Below are 25,462 nucleotides of genomic sequence, written 5' to 3' on the forward strand. Positions count from 1 at the left end.
ATGAGGGCTCCTAAAGAATTAGCAGGAATTCAGCAGGGAAGCAGAGTAGACACATGTGCATGAAACCATGTATGGCACATTTAGTGAGTTATGTGTAAATAATTTCACAAGAAGATAAGTACATGGAGACAAGAGAATTTCCAAAACCATGCACCTAAAGGAATATATTCAAGGTGTAAAAAGATGACAAGGGAGAAATGGGCCCATCAAAATCTGAATTGCTGTAACATAGATGTTTCTGGTATTGATGTGAGCAAATTCTGTCCCACAGCACTTGATCCTCACTACCCTTAATCTGCTCCTAGATTGGCTTCCAGGGCTTTGTTCATTCAAAGGTAGTGGAGAGAGCAGCTCCAGAGGGTCCAGAGACCCCATGCTCACCTCCTCTCTCCTACTCCTGAATCACCTTCCCAGCAGGAGCTCCCTTTGAAGTCTGGAGAGAACTGGGCCCTGCTCCAGCTGCTGCTGAGCTCCTTTTTCCTAATTAAGTTCCGAAGTTCCTTGAGAAAGTGCATTATAACAAACGGAGGTGGTTCATGCATGCCTTGAAAATATGAAGGGGCAGAAAGCAGTGGAAGTGGAAACTTCCTATCGTTTGTCTAATAAAACTGGAAGATATTGAAAAACCCAGTGGCTTTACAGTTCAACTTGTCTTCTTCACAAATTAGATGTAGATTGAAATTGGTTTTAATTATTCTGATAAAATGATAAAACATAAAAATGAAAATGTACAATGCTGGAATAATTTTCTTGTCTGTCATACTCAAGCTTATACTTTACTTTCAAAAAAAAAATCCTCAAACCCAACCAAAACAAACAAAAACACTCAACACCCAGACAGAATTATAATAGGTAGTTAATGTATTAATGTCCCTGCTGCTTCCCAAAGGCTCTAGTGTGTGTTACCAATAAATTGTAGTAATATAATAAACCACTTGTCAGAATGGATAAAATATTTGATAATCTTTTACATAAACAATCTCAGGAGAATTTGATTTCAATTGAATTAAATTGAATCATGACAAGTTGTTTAAGGTGATAATAAACAGACATTATTTAGTAAAACATCCACCAAAATGCAATGATATTATTTGAGATGCTGGAAAACTCTTAAGGAAATGTGTAAATACATTAGAAATGTACAGAGGATTAATGGAAATAATTAAGTTAAATAGCCTGGAAAGCCTACCAAATACTTTTTCTGCTCAAATGCAATTTTTGTTTTCTAAATTTCCAAAGGTTAGGTGTAACTATCTGCTTCACATGGGAACAAGTGCAAGGAGAAATATGGTCTTGATGAAATAACTCTCAGAAGGCAGATTCAAATGAGAAATTTGGTTTGCTCAAGCATGCTGTGGATACATAGTGAATATTGTGTGGACTGCCCACCCAGTACAGCCTCCCCAGGAATTCCAACGTCGGGCAGGTAGTTACAGAGCAAACATCATATCACATATTCAACACAAGTATGTTTTTGAATAGGCAGATTATACATGATATTGGCACATCATTCACAGAGAGTCTGGTGCTGTTTAAATTGTGGGTGTCATCAAGGTCAAAGGCACTAAGGTCAGTCAGACTTTGTTCTTCTGAATATTGGATTCAGTTTCTTATCTTTGGAACTTAACGAAGTCAAATGGCTTCCCTGAATCAAGAAAATGGAGATGTCTACAGCTTTTTATCTATAGGTCATAGGTGTTAGTATAAAAGATACTTCGTTAGGAAAGAAGAGAATCAGAGGCCAGGGTGAAGTGAGGAGGGCCAAGACTTGTCTTCATTGCCATGAGGTTCTAGGATCAATACAGTCTGGAGTCAATAGAGATAAGCTTCAGGTGCCTGAGTTAAGTCCACTCTAGACCCATTTTGTGTTGCATTTGAATCCTGAAAATGTCACTGTATAAAGCAGGATAAGCTGGAAGCCCTGGTATTTCCTGGTTGTACCAAAGGATCCTTGCCAAGCCATCCTTGGGAATGGTTATGTGTCCAGTAGTGTTGAAACTGTGAGCAGAGAGACTTGTAAAAGAAGGTGAATGTGGGAAAGAGGGCAGTGATCGTCCCTCAGAAACACTGGGCCAATCCCCACACAGCTGGCTGCTGATCAGAGCCCCTGCGGTATCAGGACAGGGTTGCTCCCTCTTGGTCCACGGTAACAGGACACATAAACTCTTAGGGCAGGATTTGGCTCTGATTGTGCTTGCCAACTAAGTAAATCAGTCAGATGAAATTGATGAGTAAACCAAACTTGTATTTTGAGAATTTAAAAACAAAACACTCAGCCGCACTACTAAGCTCATTACACTGAAATCACACTGCGAGGGTTCATTGCAGGTGCCTACACCATAGAAGAGATGACTGACATGATTTGACCATCAGGAAACTTTGAGCAGTGTTTGTTTTTAAATATATCAGGAACAACTCTAATATATCTAGAGTAGATGTATTCAAGTGTGCATTTTTGGAAAAGACTCAACTGAACAAGACTCAGTGTCTTGTTGCAACCTATCCATCATTTAACTATTATAGACAACAGGGTAACAACTTTCTTGTAGCGTGGTGATGGCCAAAAGATATAGAATCAAAGTTATTAGGATTTATTTAATACATATTTGTCTGTGTAATTTTTAAAATTTCTCTACAGATACTTTTTACCTTAACGCATTTAAAAATCTCTTATTTGTTTCCTGACTTAAATGAATGTTTCAGAGTAATCTCTTACTAAAAATACCTCATAATTAAGTATATGTACACATATATGTATATATCCATTTATCTATCTATCCACCTGTCTACCTATATATCTGCCTATCCAGAATCTCCTATATAAAATATTCATATGACATATTAGACAGTTTAGAAAACAGAAAGAGAGACCAGGCATGGTGGCTCATGTCTGCAATCCCAGCACTTTGAGAGATGGGTGGATCACTTGAGTTCAGGAGTTCGGGACCAATCTAGCCAACATAGTGAAACCCTGTTTCTACTAAAAATATATAAATTAGCTGGGGGTGGTGGTGGACGCCTGTAATCTCAGCTACTCGAGAAGCTGAGGTGGGAAAATCACTTGAACCCCGGAGGCGGAGGTTGCAGGGAGGCAAGATGGTACCACCGCACTCCAGGGCAGAAAGAGAAATGTTTTTTCTCTTTGTTAAAATGGGATACCCCATTCTTCAGTTTATACATCGTCTTTTCTTTTCAAATAAAATATTTCTAGTTATTCATTCAGTTGATTCTTCCAACATTCCATTTATATAAGCAACTTGGACATTACTCTCTGAAAGCCTGAGACTGTGGTCTCCAAGGACAGTCTCCATTATAAGAGATGTAAGTGACTACCCTCACTACTTGATCACAGTAAAAACACATATTTTGAGTGAGTTTTAAGATTAGGATACATTTCCCATGCTGATCCGCCCTGGATGAGCACACCGATCAGACAAAGGACAGATGAGGTAGAGGGTGAATCCTCCACCCCAATAAGCAACGCAGCCACTAAAGGAAAACAAATAGATTAGGCAGGGATTATTTACACATGAAAATCAAATATGGCATCAAAGAGAATTAATATTACACACAACTAATGAAAGGCAGAGGAAGGAAACAAAGCACATAGTGGATCACAAAGTGGTTTAGTGTAACGAACACTGATACTAAATAACGCAACTGCACTCCTGGGATTGGAGTTAAAATCCATTCCAGTCCCTACTGCAGCAGTACATAAGGAAATTATATTTCTAAATGGCTGATTTTATGTCATTATTTGTCTTCGCGGCTCCTATCAGGGGCCACTTGCATTATTACCAATAAGGACACAGGGAAACTTCCGAGATTAATGTCCAAGAGGACCCGGTAGTTTTCTTTTGGGAAAAAAGTCACGACCTACAGGAGATGATCAGTAAATTATCATTTCTGAATCTGATTGTTAAAAGCAAAAAAGAGTTTTCATCTCAATTCTGAAATTATTGTTATCACAACACGTAGCACTTTGAAATAAGCAAATGATCACTGTGAAAACACGGCAAGTCCAGACAAACCTTTGGTCTATAGGGAAAAATCAACAGAGTTTGAGCAGTATTAGGGCCTGGGTCTGGTATTTGAACATTCCCAAGTGTATGTAGACCCAAGACATTTCAGGTGTATTTTTTTAGTTAATTTTCTCCAACTTATACACTTTTATTTCTGATCATAGCAACAGGCAGATGCCAAATCTCATGAGAAAGGCTGTTCACAGGGTATTTGTAGCTTGTCTGAAAATAGGAAGTGCTAGAAATTTCATAGGAAAGTCAGTTCTTGTTAGCTTTCTGATTCAATTTTTGCAGACCAAACTTATTTGGATATTAAAGCCTGGAAAAAATAATAATATAATCATTATCAAAAGTAGTGACAAGCAATGTGAGAAGGCAGTAGAATCTAACAAAAGGCCACTGCATCATGGATCAAGAAACCAGGAGCTTCATTTCAACTCTGAAATTTACCAGGAGACCTCAAACAAATCACTTAAACTCCTTTAGGCTCCATTCTGTAATCATCAGGATGACGTTAGACCAAATCAGTAGTTCATATATTTAGCTGCATAATACTTTCTCCAAAATAAGTAGTATGTGGACATCCAATAATAAAAACAGATAAAAATGGAAGTACTGTTTTGGAAGAAAGGGTGATTGCTACTTACATAGTATGTGGTCAATAAACTCTGATTGAAAAATTGAATCTCAAACTCTGTTAAGAGGCAGGTGAGGAACCCCACAGAGCATCTTGGTTAAATTACTTTTGAAAATTTGAATAAAGCATTAAAGCGACCAGGTGTGGTGGCTCACACCTCTAATTGTAACACTTTGAGAGGTTGAGGCGAGAGGATGGCTTTAGGCCAAGAGTTTCAGACTAGCCTGGGCAACATAGTGAGACTCCATCTCTACAAAAAAAAATGAATCAAGGCTTTTCTGACATAGAAAAACCAAAAAAAAAAAAAAAAAAAAAAAAAAGAAGAAGAAGAAGAAGAAGTGGGGGCGGGAAGAGGGCTTTTTAAAAACTACCACCAATGTGAAGTAGATGCAGAACCCTCTTGCTTGGGTAGCTGGAAAGTTACATTTGTTGGCATGCTTTGGTTGCCAGAAATAAGAAAGTATGATTCAATCTGGTTTTAGCAACACTGGTAATATATTGATTAACGTAACTAAAGAATAGTAGATCTAACTCAGAAGAGACTGAATCCAGAGCTTCCCAGGTCGTTACGACCTCTTTCTTTTCCCACAATTCTCTCAGCATCAGCTTCCTCTGCATGGGGTCATCATCTTTAGGATGACCCCCTCCTGCTAGTAACATAGTTGCGGCAGCTCCGACCTCAAATCCATAGCACACTATCCAGAGAAAGAAACTATCTCTCTTCTGACAGCCTCCAAAGAATGAAGAGGCAGCTTATTTTCCAGAGCCCCTAGTAAACATCTGTCTTATTGACCCAAATTGCAATGTATGTTCATCCATGACAAATTTCAGACAGAAGAAACACAGCCATTGGACTAAGCCAAGGCTCACCCTTACAGCAGAGAATGAAGTTACTCCCACTCAAAGTCCACAGCTGGGGACTTTCGGAAAGAGGAGGAGGAAAGGTCATCACCATAGTCAGTTCAGCTTTTAACTGTATTAATTTAACACATTGCCATGTTTCTTCATATAAATCCAGTAAAAAATTCCTGGGAGAAAAAAGGATGTGTCCACATATAATCATCACTCCTTCATATCATCTTATTAAAAGCCATATGGACAATCAGCTACTAGGTGTAAGGACAATTTCTTAGTTCAAAGAATTGCACATGAACTAGCTTGCAAATATAGAAAATATACAAAGATGACAAACTCATAGCATGAGTGTTCATTTGTTCTTTACTTACTAATCATTCTAGCAAAGCTACTTATTGTTGCCTATAAATGGGTTACATATTAAAGAGCCTTAAACTCTGCAATGCTATTAGTGTATTGTTTTGACATGCTTCATGAAATAATAATAGTATGCTTATAATTTCATGTGAAGAAATCTGAGAAATAAAATTAGCATTTACCTGAGGGGGAAAAAAAGGAGAAGTACATGAAGAATAAATGCTGGAAACCCAGAAGCAGATTCATGGGTAAAGCTTCATAGCAAGGAGTCCATTGCTTTCACACTCCACCAGCGACCTGTGTCGGGGAGAGAGAAAAACTTGCTCGCCATCCGTACAACCCACTGTAAATCCAAGAGGCAGTTAGCAAATATGTTCCCTAATTGTAAGGACTAATACTTACTTCATCTGAAACCCAATTATCCTGCTCATGTCTTGAAAATTAACTAAACTGCTATTTCTGTGATTCGTCCACCACACTGATGAAATAATTGGTTGTCGTCTAAGACTTTCCCCAAAGCACACACACGATGGATATTCATTGAAAACCTGCTCTCTGTTCCTAGTTTTCTTAGGTGCCATGAGTTGATAGAAGGAAAAGATTTGGGATTCTTGTGAAGAACTTTATTATGTTTTAATTTTTACAAATATTATTTGTTCATTATAAAATTTTGCTGCAGGAATAAATATGTGACTCCTTTAAGATATTGGTTGAATGCATTATGTAAGTGAATGGAAGATACTAACTGAGGAATATAGAAATTGCTATTAAAAATCCAGGGACAATATGTACCTTCTTTGAAAGTATAGTTCAGATCACAGATGTTTCTCAACTTACAGTGGAGTTATATCCAGATAAAACCATCATAAGTTGAAAATAGCATTAAGTTGAAAATGCATTTAACACACCTAACCTACTGAACACCATAGCTGAGCCCAGCCTTCTGTAAGCGTGCTCAGAACACTTCTAGCCTACAGCTGGGGAAAGTCATCCAGTGGCATAGCACACTCTAGAGCATCAGCTGTTCACCCTCGTGACCATGTGTTTGACTGGGAGCTCTCCGGCTACGCTGCCAGCATCGTGAGAGAGTATCTATCACACCACTTCTACTGAATGCATATCACTTTTGCACCATGGTAAAGTCAAACCGTCAAACCATAGTAAGTTGGGACCGTCTGTAGTGAGAAAGGAAGTAGAGGCTTCAACTGCAAGGTAACAGAATGCCAAAAGCCTGCACAGAAGCATCTTGCCAAGGAGAGGGAAAGCGGCCTCTCACGGGGGACCTTTACTATCCCTGAAGGACCAAAATGCACTTCTAAGTCCTGGGAGTCTCAATGATAATGAGCAAATGATGGGTGAAGCTCCACAACCATCTCTCTCAGCCTTTGGATGAGGGAGATCTAATAAGCACTGTTCTGGCATCCTGAGCTAGAGGAATTTTAAAGCTTTGCAAAGGCTTGTTAAGAGACTGCAACCTATTCTGAGTGACTAAAATCCTGCCGATTTCAATGTTACAGTCTTCTGGGAAACAGCTCAGGTAGCATAAATGCCGGCGCATGATCCCTGGTTTCACAGCTGGCATTCTGACTAATCAGGGATTGTTCAGACAAACAGCTGCATCTCTCTGAGCCTCAGTTTTCTCACCTATGTGTACACACTATGGACACACTTTCTTTAGGGCTTCAGTAGTTCTACAACGAAATATGTATAAAGTGTGGTGGAGAGTAGGTGTTTGAAAAATGCTCATTCCCTTTCCTGTCCTACTGTATATCATTCATACACAGATTATTGTCTGATTCTGAGCTGGTTGTACCAGGATGAGACAATTGAGAAATAAATCTGAAGATAAAAGCAAAGCAAAGAGCTCAAGTGAGAGATTTATTATTTCATTTTTTTGGATGGATTATTTGGATATTTCAGGACAAGAGAAAATCCCCACTTCATGTTTCCTATAAATGAGATGCTTCTTGAGCTATAGGCTTTCTTCCTGGTTCATAAACCTTTTGGATGACAGTCAATAAGGATTTGTGGACCACACTGGACAAGGAGAACAGCTGAATTACCTGGAGGAACATTTTGGGTTTGAACAGCAGTTCATATTTTGTCTATGCAGAAAGCACTACTGGAAAATTTTAAATTGAGCAGCATTATAAAAAAGATCCCTTTCAGTTTTGGAGCCTCCATGTGAATTCCCAAGTCTGCCTTTTTGGGTGCCAGGTCCCTCAGAAGTCATATGGATTCATGCAGGAAACAGACTCTCAGGAGGCAGGTGATCACGCTAACGGTATCTTCATATTAATAATCTTTCTTATTTTATTTGGATTGGCCTATGTTATGGACCAAGTGTTTATACCACCCCCGCTCCAAATCATATATTGAAGCCCTAACCCTGAATGTGATGGTATTTGGATGTGGGGCCTTTGGTAGGTGATTAGGGTTAGATGAAGTCATGAGGATTGGCTCTGATGTGATAGACTAGTACTCTTTTAAGAAGAGACCCCAGAGAGCTCTCTCTCTCTCTTTTCCCACATGCGCCTCTCTGTGAAAATGATGCAAATAATATCTAATGTCTAGCTTGGAAAGTGGATAGAAAGGTTGAGTGAAGTGCTTTCCATATGCTGAGCACAGTGCTTGGCAGTTAGCAGGGGCTCCACAAGTAAATATAGTAAATATTAGTTCCTTCCTTTGACTGAAATCTTACCTTGACAAGACATATTTCAAGTGCATGCCTTCTCCTTCCACACTCCCTTCCAGAAAATCCCAACCTACGAGGAGTAGGTACAGAGTCTGTGATACCTCATTCCTCCACCCTCACCCCCCCAAAAACACACACACACACAAACCCAGAACTAAGAAAAATTCCTGCTGGACAAGTAATGACCCTGAACTAAGAGACTTAGGAAAGTAGCAGGTGGAGATAAACACTTCAGTGGATCCATCAGCAGAGCTGAGGCCGAGTGCGGGTCTTTAGGTGATTGCTCCCCAGTGTCATAGGGAGCAGTGAGTCAGAAGCTAGGTGGGAGAACATGAGAAATTAAGCAAACACACAAAGAGAAAATGCCAACTTAAGGTAATCAAAAAGGTCAGAATGTAGTTGAAAGAGAGTTTATTCAAGCGCAAAGGTTGAGGACTGCAGTCCAGGACACATTTCCAAGTTGCCTTGGGGAGTGCTCCAGAGAACAAAAGTGAGGATCAAGTCATTAAAGAACAAAAGGACGAATCATGAGAGAGCATGATTACAAAAGCTGTTCACCAGGACTTCTCTTAGGTTTGCAGAAATAACACTGGTTAGTGACTGGCTATATGTTGTTGAATTACAGGGTATGTGGCATTTTATGGCTACGAGGCATCAGTCTAGAGCCTGCAAAGCAAGTGGCTTCAAGAGATAACTATTAAGCACAGGGAAAGTGAGACATAACCGCTTTTACATTTTAAATGCCTCTTTGGGCCTGATAATTTAGAGGGGCTTGCATTCCTCAAATAAAAGGCTTTTTTCTCTCTCAAAGCTAAAAGGCAACAGTAAGATCTGAGCTCATCTCTAGAGCCAACTTGGTACTGTATGGTAGGAAAAATCTTTTCCTTTACCCATTTTAGATTCTCCACCTAGGGTTCTATATTGAATCAGACTGGACAAAGATAGATTAACAAGAGAAAAACAACAGAAAATTTATTAACATGAGCATTGTGCATGTGACACAGGAGAGTACCCAGAGATGAGTAGCTCAAAGAGGGTGTTTAGAACTTAGGCTTAGCTACCATCTTAGGCGAAAGGAAAGGGGTTTGCAGCCTCCGGATGAGGAAGAAGCAAGTTATGGTAAGGTGACCAGGAAAAGTAAGGCAAACCAGAGTTGTTTTTTGTTTTGTTTTGTTTTGATTTTTTGAGATGGAGTCTCACTCTGTTGCCCAGGCTGGAATGCAGTGGCATGATCTTGGCTTACCACAACCTCCACCTCCCAGGTTCAAGTGATTCTCTTGTCTCAGCCTCTCGAGTAGCTGGGATTACAGGTGTACTCACCCCCTGCCCACCATGCCAAACTAATTTTTTTTGTACTCTTAGTAGAGACATGGGTTCACCATGTTGGCCAGGCTGGTCTTGAACTCCTGACCTCAGGTGATCTGCCTGCCCCGGCCTCCCAAAGTGCTGGGATTACAGGTGTGAGCTGCTGTGCCCTGGTACCAGGGTTGTTTAGTAAGGTTTTTTATGCATATTTAAGTCTGTGCCTTCTTCATCCTTAAGAGTTGTTAAAGAGTTTCCTCTTCCCAGTGCAGACAGGGAGCTCTCTCTAAAAATGAAAATTTCCTTTATAAATGTAAATTTCCTTTCCAAAAGGAAAATGCTGTTTTTAGAATCTTTCCTTCCTCTGCTGGTTCTCAATGGCCTTTCACTCAAAACAATTCATATGCCAAAGAGGCATATTTTGGGGTGGTAGACTCTGGTATTCCTCAAAACCTGCTCTTTGTTTATCTATTTGTTTAATTATTCCACAAATACTTCACAAATAGTTACTAAGAGCCTACCACGAACCATTCTAGGGTGAAAAGAGAAAACAAATAAACAGAAAGGCATATACAGCAGTCCCTCCTCATCCATGATTTGACTTTCTGAGGTTTCAATTACACCTAGTCAAGTCCTGCAAATATTAAATGGAAAATTTCAGAAAAATGATTAATACATTTTAAACTGCACACCATTCTCAGTAGTGTGACAAAGCCTGGCATCCTCTCACTCCATCCACCCTGGACACGAATCCTGCCTTTATCCAGCACGTCTGTGCTGTAGACAGTCCCTGCCCGTGAGTCACTCAGAAGCCTTCTCAGTAATAAGATAGACCGTCACAATATCGCAGTGCTTGTGTTCAAGTCACCTTTATTTTACTTAATAGTGGCCTTAAAGCAAAAGAGTAGTGAGACTGGCAATTCCAATATGCCAAAGAGGAGCCCTAAACTACTTTTTTTTTTTTAAGTGTAAAGGGGAAGGTTCTCAACTTAATAAGCCAAGAAAAAAAATTGTATGCTGAGGTTGCTAAGATTTACAGTAAGAGCAAATCTTCTATCTGTGAAATCGTAAAGGAGGGAGAAGAAATTTGTGCTAATTTTGTTATCACATCTCAGCTGCAAAAGTTACAGCCACGGTATCTGATAAGTGCCTTGTTAAGATAGAAAAGGCATTACATTTTGAAGCCATCCTCACAGGGTTAACGAAAATTCTGGACAGAAGTATAATTAATACATATAGCTATAATTTAGCATTAATCAAGCTGCCCTTTGGCCCACTAGATACCATTTGTATTTCCATTGTTCCTGTAGGTAGGATCTCTGACATTACAACCTTAAGAGTTCTGTGTAAGCTAGGTAGGATTTCTGATATTAGAATCATAAAGGTTTTGTTTAAGCATTGCTTAAGATGTTTTTTCGATCCCAATTTGTAGCAAAACTGCCAATGCCACCCAGTCTGTAGATCCCCACAAAGGAAGGAAGCATCACGAGAATACAATTTATTCCTCTCCCTGTCCCATGACTTCACCCTGTCCTCTTCAGCCAATCAACAATCTCCACACTTCAGCCCACTCCAAAATTCTTAACAACCCTAGCCCCAAACTCCTCAGGCAGATGGACTTGAAGTTTTCTCCAGCTCCTCGTTCGGTGACCCTATAATTAAACTTCTTTTTCTGCAGCAACCCATGGCTTGGTGTATTGATTTACCATGTGCATTGGGCAATGGACCTGTTATGGCTGTAATTTTGAGGCTAGCAAACATAAACAGAAAACATGTTCCAATTGATGGCAATATATGCTCCAGAAAGCACTGAGCCTATGTGGAGACGTCAGCAATGGATCCTTGAAAAGGAGTGACACCAAGCCATTTATTGAAAGTAAGGGATGGTTACAGAGAAAGTAAGGGATAGTTACACAGATTCAAGAATGGGCTTAAACTGAAAACTATAAAAATTACAGGACAGTCTGTGTCTGCCAATGAAGAAGTTGATTAAGAAGAAAGACTAGCATCCAAAGCAAGGCTTCAGCTGTGATGCAACTGGCTCTTCTGGAAGAAAATGCCTAAGAGAACCTACAACAGAGGCACCAGGGCATAAAACATGGCAGGACAGATCAATTCTGCTGCTATGTAGCAATGATGCTATAACAAAGCCAAGCATAGTGTACAGAACAGGAAACCCTTGTGTTCTCAAAAACAAAAATTATGTTTCTGTGTTCTGGCAGCATAATCAGAAAGTGTGGGTGACAGCCATCTTGTTTATGGAATGGTTCCACCAATGCTTCATCTCAGAAATGAAAAAATACTTGGAAGAGGAAGGGTTGAAATTTGAGTCCTATTAATAATAGACAATGCACCTGGCCATCCTGAATCTGTTTGCTGTGAAAATGAAAAGTCAAGGTCATATTTTTACCTTCAAATACAATCTTATTGCTTCAGTTCATTTACCTGGGTATCATTTGATTTGTCAAGTCAATACACAACCGCCTGATATTTGATCACACATGATCGGCAATTAATGCAAACACCAATCCAAACATAATGCAGTGCTGATGCAACAGCATTTATCAAAGCTGCAATGAATGAATTACAACCAGTAACTGTAAATGGCTACTAGACAAACTTATGGAGTGCTGACCTGAATAATTTAAAAGGCTTTCTGGGGCTAACTAAACTCTTGCTTATGTCATTAGCCATGGGGAAAATGGTTTCCCCATTGGAGAAATTAGGAAAACCATTCATGGAGCAAGACAAGTTGGTGAAGAAAGATTTTCCAACATGCTTGGAGGCATGAAAGAACATATTGAAGGCCATTGAGAAGCATTAACAAATGAAGAATTGGAAGAACTTGAGTCCTCTACAGAGGAAGAGGAAGATAAAAAAGAACTGAAGCTGAACCAGCAATGTGAAAATTACCAAAATTTGCCAAAGTGTTTTGAGTTGCACAAACACTGAAGGACAAAATTGTGGAATATGATTCTTAAATGGAACACAGCATTAAAGTCACCCATATGATCGACGAAGGATTAAAACCTCTGCAGAAACACTTTGATGAGTAAAAAAGAGACAACAATTTCTGATTGTAGTGTTCTTCCAAAAAGTTTCAACCAAAAATCCTTCTACTATTAAGGATTCCCCACCATCGACATTGTCTGATCCTGACATTCCTCCATTGACATTGTCAAGGCTCGAGGAACCGGAATCACTCAAAGCAGAAGGTCAACAGTAGCCTAACACTACATCGCGATGCCTACAACACTCACCTCACTTCATCTCATCACAGAAGCATTTGATCATTTCACCCTCTCATGAGCAGAAGGATGAGTACAGTACTGGAAGATATTTTGAGAGAGAGTGACCACATTTACATCTTTATTACAATAGTTGTCGAAGCAAAATTAATTATATGAAAACCATTTTCCCCATGGCTAATGACATAAGCAAGAGTTTAGTTGCTACAACATATTACTGGTTAAAAAACATCACCAAACTTCTAAGTAGTGACCCAGAACACTTCTAATATTAAACATTGAAATAAATGTGAGTGTACATGCATTTAAGAATGATTAATAACAACAAATAAGAAAATTATTTACTAAATTTTTGATGAATTAGTGAGCAACAGTGGTCAAAGTAGCAGTGAGTTACATCAAGGAATAAATGTTTGTGAAGAGAAAATTGTTAGGAGCACCTCCTCGCATCGTGCAGTTCAAAAACCGTCACAAGGCCAGGCATGGTGGCTCATGCCTATAATCCCAACACTTTGGGAGGCTGAGGCGGGCAGATCATGAGCTCATGAGATCAAGACCATCCTAGCTAACGTGTTGAAACCCTGTCTCTACTAAAAATACAAAAAATATATATATATATATATATGTATATATGTGTGTGTGCATGTGTGTGTGTGTGTGTGTGTGTATATACATATGTTGGGCATAGTGTCTGGCACCTGTAGTCCCAGCTACTCAGGAGGCTGAGGCAGGAGAATGGCATGAACCTGGGAGGCAGAGCCTGCAGTGAGCCGAGATCGCACCACCACACTCCAGCCTGGGCGACAGAGGGAGACTCCGTCTAAAACAACCAGCCAACCAAAAAACCCATCACAAACGTGGTGGCTTGCTGAGTGCTTTCATCCAGCATGGTTTATTGTCACGTATTTTGCATGATTATCATATACTTTACACATTTTTACATGGTAATCATTTGTATTCTTTCATTCATTTTTCAACCCACTTATTGCAGTTCAGGGTGGCAGGTGGCTAAACCTATCAACTGCTCAGGGTGCAAGGTACGAACCAGTCCTGGATCAGGTGCCATCTCATCGCAGGGTGCACTCACACACACCCACATTCACCCATATCCACACTCACTCACACCGGGACCACGTAGACATGCCAGTTCACCTAATGGGCACAGATTTGCGATGTGGGAGCAAACTGGAGAACCTGGAGAAAAACCAGGCAGACATGAAGAGAACATGCAAACTCCATACACACGGTGGAGCTGGCAGGAACTGATGTTTTCATTTATTATTTATTTATTTATTTATTTTGAAGCAAAGTCTCACTCTGTCACCCAGGCTGGAGTCCAGTGGTGCCATCTCGTCTCACTGCAACCTCTGCTTCCCGAGTTCAAACGATTCTCCTGCCTCAGCCTCCCAAGTAGCTGGGATTACAGTCATGTGCCACTGCACCCAGCCAATTTTTGTATTTTTAGTAGAGACGGGGTTTCACCATGTTGGCCAGGCTGGTCTCAAACTCCTGACCTCAAGTAATCTGCCCGCCTCTGCCCCACAAAGTGCTGGGATTACAGGGGTGAGGCACAGCGCCTGGCCAGGAACTGATTTTTTAAAATCGTTAATGTTACAACAAAACAACATTGAACAAAATGACATTATTTGAGAACCTGCTGTCATTGTTCTATTTTATTATTATTTATTGTTGTTCATCTCTTCCTGCACCTAAGGTATAATTTAGGCTTTATCATAGGCATGTATGCATAAGAAAAAACATAGTGTACATATGGTTTGGTCAGACATCCACTGGACTCTTGGAACAAACCCACCGTGGGTTAGCAGGGGCTGCTGTTCAAGCGGGTGCTGATAAGGGGTCTGAGGACAGATAAAGCTGGGTAAGGGAGCTAGGAACAAGGAAAATCATCAGATCCTTAAGGAAGGCCTCTGTCAATGCTTGTGAGGTGACATTTGAGCAAAGGCTTGAATGGAGATGCAGTGAGTCATGCTAATAGCTGGGGAGGAACATTTCAGGCAGAGGGAGTCCCTGCCAATGTGTTAAGCTAGAGGGCCCCCCAGCATGTTGGCATCGCAGCTAGGAGGCCAGTGAGACTGAGAGGAGGGAGTGAGGGTGACAGAGAGGAAGTCACAGAGGGGAGGCTGAAGGCACAGGCTATGTAGGCTCCAGTAGCGCCCTATATCTGGCCTCAGAGACGCTGTCCACTCCCCAGTCAACCCCCTGCCCCATTACACTGGGTTCTTATAAGACCTCTCTGCTTCCTTCAAAAGAAGACTTTTTCATTATATTTGAGCAAGTATGAATGGATTTTAAATCCTAGAAACAAAAGAAACTTTATTGGAACATGCATCTCTCCTGACATGTTTTAGTTTTGCTAATCCTAAGGACTGGGTCTCAGTCTTTTCCTGAGCCTGTGTCCCTGGGGTATGATCTTCACAAGTGCTTCTCAGTTTTGTCTTGTTTGTTTTGTTTCGTTTTCCCCTGGGTGAGACAGAGGCAGGCAAGAGAGGCCTGGAGTTGTTTCCCTTCCCCCAGGTCAGCCAGGCTCCGGGGGCTAGTGTCTCCTGAGGGCAGACCTTGTAAGGACAGCGTGCTCTGGAGTTTTAAAAAGCACCCCAACCCCCTCATCCCCTCCACCTCCACCCCACCCTTAGAGACATAAGGGGAATTTTCTCTCATTTTCACCATGAGAACCTGCTAGAGCTCCTAGAAGGAGGTAAAACTCACAAAAGTGTGGGCTCCCTCCCTCCATGACTGGGTCCCCCTGGAGCTTTTAACCCTCAGCCTTGTCTGCCTCCAGCAATTAGTCAATTCTAACTCCAGTTCTGGTTCCCCTGAGGGTTTCTGCGTTTGGGCTCCTACCCCACTAGGTCCTGATCCTCCACATCTGCCCGTCTGCCTCTCTAATTTGAAGAGCAGAGGGTTGTCCTGTGATCTTAGTTATCTGATGGACCTAAGAAAGTTGTTAATTTTCTTTCACTCAGCTTTTTTTTTTTTTTTTTTTTTTTTTTGCTGGGTAGATGAATGAAATGATTTCCAAGTTTCTTACCTCCTCGACCAGAAACTGGAAGTTCACTTTTTACTCTCGATTTGCTTTGAAATTATATGCGCCAGGGCCTCTGCTCCTATGTTATCACAGAACTGCTTGCTGCAGTGGTCCAAGGCCTCAGCCTTGCCTTCCTCCTCCCAGCACAGTTTTGCTCAAAGGAATGGCTGACTGAAGCCTCTATGATATTTCTTTTGTTCATACATGCATACTCTCTGACTTTTGCCTGTACATGTAGGGAAGAGAATGGCTGAGACTCAAAAGATAAAAATTAGATGAATAAAAATGAAGACATCAGATGACAGGTTTGCAATTTCATTGTATGGATGCATCTTTCGGTGTTTTATAGATCTCAAGTGTATATTGTATGCCTCATCTCTACACGTTTGCCATTCTCTTCAAGACAGTTTCAAAACTTTCCTATAAGAAGGTGAAAATATCAGAGAAAAACAGAGAAGCTGAAAATTGGGTTTAGAATAATAATTAAAAATGAAATCTCTGTGTCAATATTGGATAAAGAGTGTTTTAGAGGATGATACTTTGAATAACAGGATATGTAAATTAAAATTTGGGAATTTCATGTGGAAAGGTGGATGAACTAAATAAGTGAAATAAGTCTGTCTTTATAGAAATCCCTAAGGATATCACATCCCAAGAGTTAAAATCTGAAAGATTCACAGAAAAATCTTATACTTCATTTCAAAAATAATGGGCATTATCATTTGTTTTCCTTTCTTAGGCTTTCTAAGTAATACTTGCCTTTGAGCAAAGATTTTCTTTAATCAAAAAGTACAATAAGGTTTAAAAAATTACTTTGCCTTTTGCTAGTTCTAATCAGGCAGATTTTAATTTTCCTTGTCTCAACCTTAATCCCTTTCTTTCTTCCACTCTGCTTCTTTTCCTTCTTCTTAACTTTTCTCTCCTCTCTTCCCTCCAACAGGTCACAGCTTGCCAGCTATTATCACCTTCTGGAACAATCCCTGGTAAAAACGTTCAAAACCTTGGTGACCCAGTGAAAATTCTCCAGGTCTTCTCGGGCCCTGTTCTTGCCCATTATGCCATCTGATTAGCAGGGCACACGCTGGGCTCTCAGAAAAATAGGTCTTTACAGTGTGGTATAATTAAGAGAGAACAAAATCTGGATTCAGAAAGCCTACGTTTGAATCCTGTCTCTGTAACTTACCAGTTATGTGACCTAATAAAATCACAGTCCCACTGGGCATCATCTTCCTCACCTGAAAGCTAGATATTAATGGCATCCAGCTCAGTGGGGGCTTTGAAGGCTAAATGAGAGAACACAAAGCTGTTGTATGAAAGAGGTTTGTGCACCTATACCACATTGTGTATGTCATTGTACTAGTCAGCTCCTAATTCAAGAGGGTTCCATCATCCCAAATTGCTGCTCTTTATTCCTAGCTTGAGAAGTGGAAGGAGGGAAATAATAATATCTTTGATAATAATGGTAGCTTTTAATGGTGGTGTTTATTAAGAGCTTACCTGTCACCAGGTGCTATGCTATATGCTTTATAAATAATATTTCAACCAGTCCTGACAATCCAATGAGATAGAAACTGAGAGTCAGAAAAATCAATCACAAAATTGCTAAATTGTCAAGCTGGGGTTTTGTAACCTAGTACCCCCATTGTTCTAGAGGTGGCTTATTATTTTTTTTCCTCTCCCTCTTCTTTTTGTATTCCTGGGCTCCCTGTTTCCTACTTGGCCCTTCAGAAATGCAAATATAGCCTTTCACCTGCCCCATCACAGACATTCCATAGAGGGCAAGTTCTGTGTGCTCCAAGACAGATCTCTTCTTCCGAACTGGCAGTGTGCGGACCAAAGCACACCCGCCATGGAACTCTCACCCCCATGGGGTTGCCTCAGAACTTTCGTCCACCAGGAGGGCTTACAGAAAGCATGCCCACGTGAACACTTTTACAACTTCCTTCTGTCCAGGAAGTCACCACCTCAACTGCCCAGTAGATAAGACACCAAGTTAGCAGGGGTACCCCTGTCCTTACTCATTTTCTTTGCAACCTTATAAAAGTGCCTGCTTTCTGCTCCAGAGGTGAAGTGGCACATTTAAAAGCAGAACATTTTGTGCCCCTTCCCCAAGCTAACTTCAGAATAAATTCATTTATTTCGTATCAGACCTGGCTCTTGTTAATTGGACTCTCATGTGGAAAGCAGCTAACCTGTTTTTTCATTACAATTTGAATGTGTGTCCTTTCTGATACCAAAGCCTATGCTCTGATAACTATACAACATGTTTCCCAGCAGCCATTGTGTCTCCTCTGGCAGCACCTCAGAGGTCTACTTCGTGGCCCTTGGCAGGAAAGCTGCACCTACCCGTACTCCTGCAGAGAAGAAAGTGGGAGCTCATATAAGGGATGAGAGTAAAGAACACTTGTGGTGCTGAAGAAGGCAATGCCCCTCAGATGGTGGTTGGTCACTAGCAGCAGTGTAGCATGCCTGTTGGGGTCATGTGTCTCGTCTTCAGGCCAACCCTGCTAAAAAAAAGCCAAAGCTAAGTGTGGCGAACACACCAGCTGCTGTTTTTGGTCTGCCTAGCACATTTTCGCCTATCCTTCTGCTTTTGGCACTCCCTTCTGTTTGCAGAACTCCTTCCCCATTCCTTGAGGTTCTGATGGAAATACCAGAGATGGTGCCCCACTTCCAACCTCTATCTGAAGGGTGGACATGTGACCCAGGCTGGATGTGTAACAGTCACCCATGCCTTTGGCAGCACATGTTAATCCGTTGGGGATCTGACTCAAGAAGGCCATTCAGAGCCCATTCCCTGGACTGTTGTTTGTAGAAAGGAAAGAGTCTCTTCCTACCAGTGATGCCAAGTTGGCATGTAAATTTGAGGTTCCACCTTGCCCTTCATCCTGCTAAAATAGAGTAAGCACATCTTCAAGATGAGGTAATCAGGCCAACATACAGAAGAAATTATGAAAAAAAAGAAATTGTAATTGAGAGAGAGAAACTGTCCACATTCTTTGAGTTTGTAGATCAAGCCTTGCCTAAGCTACAGTCTACCTCTGGCCTTCCCACAGACCCAAACCAACAAATTTTCTTTTTTTGAGTTGAGCTAATATGAACTTATTATAAGTTAGAATAAGTTCTTAGAATCAAAAGAATCTTCATTCAGTTGATTTAATATAGTGATGAAAGATAGAAATCCCAGAGATAGAAAGTGAAAGTATATCAATAGATTAAGACTATATAAATTATAAGATGGTTTCACTCCAAGAAAAAAAACACAAATACCTATTGCAAAGAAGGAACTGTGAACTGTGTTTTCTCCTTGTATATTTCTATAATTTCTACTTTAAAAAAGCAAACATCACAAGCTGTAGGGGAAAAATACTCAAGTGGCAAAATATTTTAGCGTGCTGCACATTGAGATGTAGATAAAGATTCTCTGTTTTTCTTCTTACCACTAGCCTGAGGTTCATAGAGAAATACCGCCTGAGACGTATTTATTATCTTCCTCATACCCTACACCAAAAGCCATAGCATAAACCATTCAGATCATTTTAGAAAGTTTTTTAGTGGTGGGGGTTTTGAGGATAAGCCTGAAATCTGAAAGTGAGTTTTGATCTCATTTAAAGTACAGTCCAAACAGCAGCTTAGTGAATCACATCAAATTAGCAACATGAGGCAATACACGACCAATTTCTACATTTTAATTTTTGCTTCTACTCCTACTATGAAATGCTATTAAAGAATGTAGGTAAAACCCAACAATGTAGATCTTGGTACTCTGGCCAGGTAAGACAACCAGTTTTTGTTTTTTGTTTTTTGTTTTTTTTGACACAGAGTTTTGTTCTTGTCACCCAGGCTGGAGTGCAATGGCACAATCTCAGCTCACTGCAACCTCCGCCTCCTTGGTTCAAACAATTCTCCTGCTTCAGCCTCCTGAGTAGTTGGGATGACAAGTAAGGATTACCATTACGCCCTGCTAATTTTTGTATTTTTAATGGAGACGACTTTTCATCATGTTGGCCAAGCTGGCCTTGAACTCCTGACCTCAGATGATCTGATCATCTTGGCCTCCCAAAGTGCTGGGATTACAGGCATGAGCCACTGCACCTGGCCAGTGAATTTCCTACCCTCCTTGAGAAAAACAGATTTTTAAATAGATCAGATTTAAAGTAGAGGTTACTTCATCACCTTCAGGCTTTGCACTGCATTTACTCATCTAATATATTTAAGATTTTGGCAAGCACCTACTAAGGATTACAGATTTCTATTTTGAGTGCTTCACACTGGCTGTATTTTCTATTTGAGAGCTATTTTGCTGACTTGGGCAGTGCAGTTGAAAGGAAGGAACTTGGTTAAAGAACAATTAGCTTTGCGATCTTCATCTTTTTGGGCTTCAGTTACTTCACTGATAAAATTATGATTGTTGTAAGTCATATGGCCCCACTAAATTGTAACTTTCCACTAACAAAAACACTAATCTCAAAGAACAGTGCTATGTATTCTTGTTTGTACAGACTCAGTTCTTTCTTCATTAACATTTCGGCATAGTTCTGGCATTTAATAAACATGAGTGCTTGTTTTCTTGGCCTAAGTGATCATGACAGTCTAGTTGATTTGTGTTCACAAAATATAAGAAATACGTTTTTCTACCACCATTCCAAGGAGAAATGCTGACATGTAATTCATTAGTTTGACTTATGGCAAACACACGAAGACAATGGTAGACTCCAGTGTATTCAAGTGCACTGGTAAATGCTCACTAAAAACTGATTGAAATGTATGTCTTTCTGCACACTAATATTTTAGTAATGACTATTGCATATACAGAAATTGGTTCTCAAAGGCAGCCAATCTGCCTCTGATATTTTAAAACCATAGGTGGAAGAGGATGCCTAACTTTTCTACATATTTTTTCCCTTGACCTTTAAGCTACTGAGGAAAGATAAGGATTTCAAAAAATCTTTATCATGATCACAACCAGGAAGGGGAGGGTGGACCATAAAAACTGATCAAAGCAATTCATCTGGTAGTGCTGGCAACATTTTGGCCAGCTAAAACACTCTGAAAGCTATGGATTTAGTAGATTTTTATAAACTACATACAAATTGTTTATGTAAATGAGAATTTTCCATAGCTTAATTAATTTATATTTATTTGTATAATATGCACATATATTAAATCATTTATTTCTCATACCAACTCCACAATGTATGTACTACTATTATTCTTGTACAGATGACTTAGCTGAAAGAGAGAGAAGATGAATGGCTTCCAAAGATTGTGACCTCACAATAGGCAGAGGTTGGTGATGAGCTAAGGACAACAAATTTCAGAGCCACGCCTGTGCCCCTACCCCACAGAGACCTCACCATGAAGAGGCAAAGAAGTAGGATTTCCTTAGGAGGATCTTGTATGTTTGTTTCAGTTACACTGTGGTCAGTTTATACGTTTTATATGAATAATTTAGAATGTTTTCCATTGAGCACTGTTTACTGGGAAATACTAGAGAGGCCTTGTTTTCTTGTAGGAAGTCCTTGACAGATGAGGAGAATATTGAAGCTGCCTAAGAAGGTCACAGCTGGAAGGCTTGAGCTGCTTTGCTGAGGCGTAGTGGGCCCTGCTGAACAAGGTACCCTAGTGACTCATGAGGGTTTGGTGGGCAGGAATGCATGTTCTCTAACATCAGTTAATGTAGGCCAGGGGTATAAATGTCTACAGCCAGAGGATTCTGCAAGCAATTATGTTAGATTGGCCAGTCAGCACAATGAGGGGAGTGAGCTGTGGGGAATAAAGGATACACATGCAGCTGCAGAAAGCCAAAGATTTCCTTTGCTAATAAAGATCTGGAAGCAGTCATTGTACTCTGCTTCCCAAGAGGTAAGTTGTCCAATCAGCAGGCCACAGTGCAGAGAGATCAATCAAGACGGTGGCCTTGCCTGTGTAGGGGCTGCCAGGTCAAGTGAAGCGTCAAGCTGGAGAAGGTCTAAATGCTGACAGAACGCTGGAACCTGCAGCCATGTGGCTGGGAGACTTAGATTCGCCTCCAGACTTCACATGAATCTTTTTGGGCAGTTTAACCAGTGTCACCCAGAAACCAATACCCATTAATAAGCTGCTAGATGGGAACAAAAAAATGAAGCCCTGGAATGCAGCCAGTGAACCGGCTCTACTGAAACATTGCTTACAACTTCTCTGTGGATCCAGATGTGAGACAAATGTACGACCATGGATTCAATTAGTAGCAATCACTATAAAGTGAGCTAAAAATGGAACAGAAAATCTAGGAATATTTACTGATTTACAGTCCCAAGCCTGGGGAAGGTGCACAGAGAGCAGCTGGGTATGGGGCTGTCAAAGATGGTGTGACTTTTCTTTTCTTTCTTTCCTTTTTCTTCTTTTTGAAGAAGGCAGAATCAAAAATAGCAACACGCTCAGCAAACAGCATCTACAGCTGCTCAGGAAAGAACAGCCTTCATTCAAATGCACTGCAGAAAGGACAGCTGGTCACATTGGTCTTTCAGCCTTCCTGCTGCACATATTTAGAAACAGAGTCGGTGGCAGTTTCTTTGAGTATAAAAGACACTGATAGATATCTGGGATAACTCCAATTCAGTTAAATTTTGCATAAGGAGGACTTACCAAGTCCTTTTCCATTGTGCCCAAATTCAATTCTCTCTAGTTGTCCCAGATTTTTTTTTTAATATGGAATATCTCAGACTTTAAAATAGAAAGAGATGGGCCTATTAAAACATAAAGTCAGAGCATTAAAAGTCACGATCTCGGCTGGGTCAGGGTGGTGACTGCTCCAAATAAAAAAATGACAGGATGTTTTATGCATCCATCCAGAATTAATATTCTACTCTTCAAACATGAAACGTATACTTTCCAAGTTATTAACTGATAATTCTTAACTTTGAAGTGGGGTACGTGGAGGGATGAGGTCCCCATTCAGTTATAATTTGACAAATGGACTCAGTAAACAGGCATTTAATACTGACAACACTGCACAACCAACGGTGTTAGGAACTGAAGAGACAGCCAAATAATGAACACATCCACCTGTCCCTTAGCAAGGCACCTACACTCGGACACTGGCATAGCTGGCCCAAATAATTGTTACTATAATGCCCAGTGGATTAGGTGCGTGCGCGCACACACACACACAAATGCACACACAAAACCCACAAATGCCCTAAGCTAAGGGAACAAAAAGAGATTGAGTTTATATAAAGGAGAAGGAATCAAGAAGGGATTTGGAGATGGGCCTTGAGGAATTAGCAGGGTTTTGACAGGTGAAGATTTTGAAGTGGGGAGAGGACAGAGTAAACTTGGGAATCTGTAAAGTCATCCAGTTAGGATGCAAAATAAAAAGCTGAAAGGGAAGGCTGAGCCCTGTATGAAGGGATTTCAGCTTGAAAGGTTTTGAGCAGGAAAGCGACATGGTTGGAACTGCAATTTAAGAAAATGTCCAATCTAGTCAGATAGTTTACTTTTTATTATTCTTGCCCTCTGTCCACAGGATGCTCAGAGATGGGAAGGAGTAAAATAGAATAAGTGCTTTGGATGTTGTCATGATGCTCAAGCTCACTCTCTTTTTAGTTTTGAAATATGATATTATTTTTCATCATCTGTTATTTAAAAGATGGCAATATATATCAAATTAGACTCTTTCTTCTAGAGCACTGTAAACATACAGATGAGAAAAAAGAAGTATGGTTCCATAGGCTGTGCCAGTAATAATAATTAACATGATGCTTTCTGACAAAAGTAGGGCAGGTTATTATTGAGTTCCGTCTTCAGAATGGGAAGCTCAGGTCTTCAGGATTCAGATCCTGGCCCTGCCCCTCCACCTGCTGTTCTCCGTGGCGTCCACCAAGCCCCCCTAAAGCTCCTTGATGTTCCTTCCTAGCTTTCTTCTCTAGTAGCTTGTCTATTGGCGATTTGACATTTAAAAATATCTTCAGCAGCGTAAGAAGCCCTTCACTAGCCTTGGTCTCTCTGTCTTCCTTCTTTGTAAATCTATTTTGGGAGATATAGCCTGAAAATGTGGTTGTCAAGGTAAACATCTCTCGCTAGCAAAGAAAATCTTGAAGGATTTTGGAACTGATTAGCAATAAATGGGGAAGAGAGATCAAGAAAACAACTTCAGAAAACGGTCACGGACCTGCACACCTATCACAGGCACAGCACAGGAATTACTGACAGAGCAGGAGGGTGGAACGAGAACAGATATCACAATATAGGAGCATTTAACTCCAAGGAACAGGAGCCAAGGCTCGCCATCACAATACCCAACTCTGCCCAGACAGCCAACACTCCCCATGTTTACCCAGCCTGCTCCTTGGCCTATGCTCAGGTAGCTGAAGCAGTGGAAGATACTTGCGGTCTCAAAAAAGAAAGAAAGTAACTGATCCACAAATATCACATTTTACAAAGATTTCCTTCCTGTCAGAACAAGAAGAGAATGATAGTGTTGTGTGAGTAACGCTAATAGGTTTAATACAAGAGGATGCAAGGCTCACCTTTCCTCTTCCAAAGGGTCTGAGTGGTCCTGAGATGGGAGAGTTGCAGAGGCTCAGAAGCGCTCTCGGTCACAGCCAGTTATGCGGACATCAGCGTAACATCCTAGACCTTTAGTGTCACCTGCGTGCACCTTCATCTGATATGTCCCCAGACTGCATCCAGGCCCTTTGTCACCTGAGAATTAGGAATAATTTCAGCACCAGAGTCAGCTCTGCTTTTAAAATTTGTTTCTTTCTTTCTAATTTTTTTAAAAATATTTTATTTTTTGTAGAGAAGGGTCTCACTATGTTGCCCAGGCTGATCTTGAACTCCTGGCCTCAATTGATAATTCCTGCTTCAGCCTCCCAAAGTGCTGGGATTATAGATGTGTACAACCACACTCAACCATTTTTTTTTTTTTAATTAGTAATGGAAGAGGCTGACTTTTTTTTCCTTGAATTTCTGGCTTATCAGTGTTCATAATGAACTTTCTGCCAAGTAAATCAATATGAAAATAAGATTTGTTAGCACTTTAGACGGGAAGCATAAGAAAAAAACAGGTTAGACTCAGGTAACAAGCTTGGAAGTTTGCCTTCTGGAAGGCCCTTGTTTTCTGAGGAGGACTACCCACTCCCCACCACGGAGGAGAGCTCAAATGGACAAGTAGATTCGAGACTTAGTAGAATCTGAGTCATCTTCCCTGCCCCAGGCCAATCTATGCTCATCTAGAAAAGGCCTGGCTCTTAGTGCAGGAAGCCCCATCTTAAGCATGGGGGATGCATTCTGCGACCCCCAGTGGGTGCCTGAAAC

At 40.6% G+C, this 25,462-nt stretch overlaps 1 long non-coding RNA gene across 1 annotated transcript in view; it reads left to right on the forward strand.

Moving 5' to 3' along the window:
- The first annotated feature begins 21,473 nt into the window (after positions 1 to 21,473).
- The window catches only part of LOC105482283 (uncharacterized), a 58,003-nt gene continuing 54,014 nt past the window's right edge, over positions 21,474 to 25,462 (forward strand). The window contains exons 1-2 of the long non-coding RNA XR_011606518.1: positions 21,474 to 21,585; positions 21,678 to 21,779. This is a non-coding gene — a long non-coding RNA (uncharacterized lncRNA). The remainder of the gene's footprint in view (positions 21,586 to 21,677; positions 21,780 to 25,462) is intronic.

Source organism: Macaca nemestrina, chromosome 8 (assembly GCF_043159975.1).
Source record: "Macaca nemestrina isolate mMacNem1 chromosome 8, mMacNem.hap1, whole genome shotgun sequence".
NCBI lineage: Eukaryota > Metazoa > Chordata > Mammalia > Primates > Cercopithecidae > Macaca > Macaca nemestrina.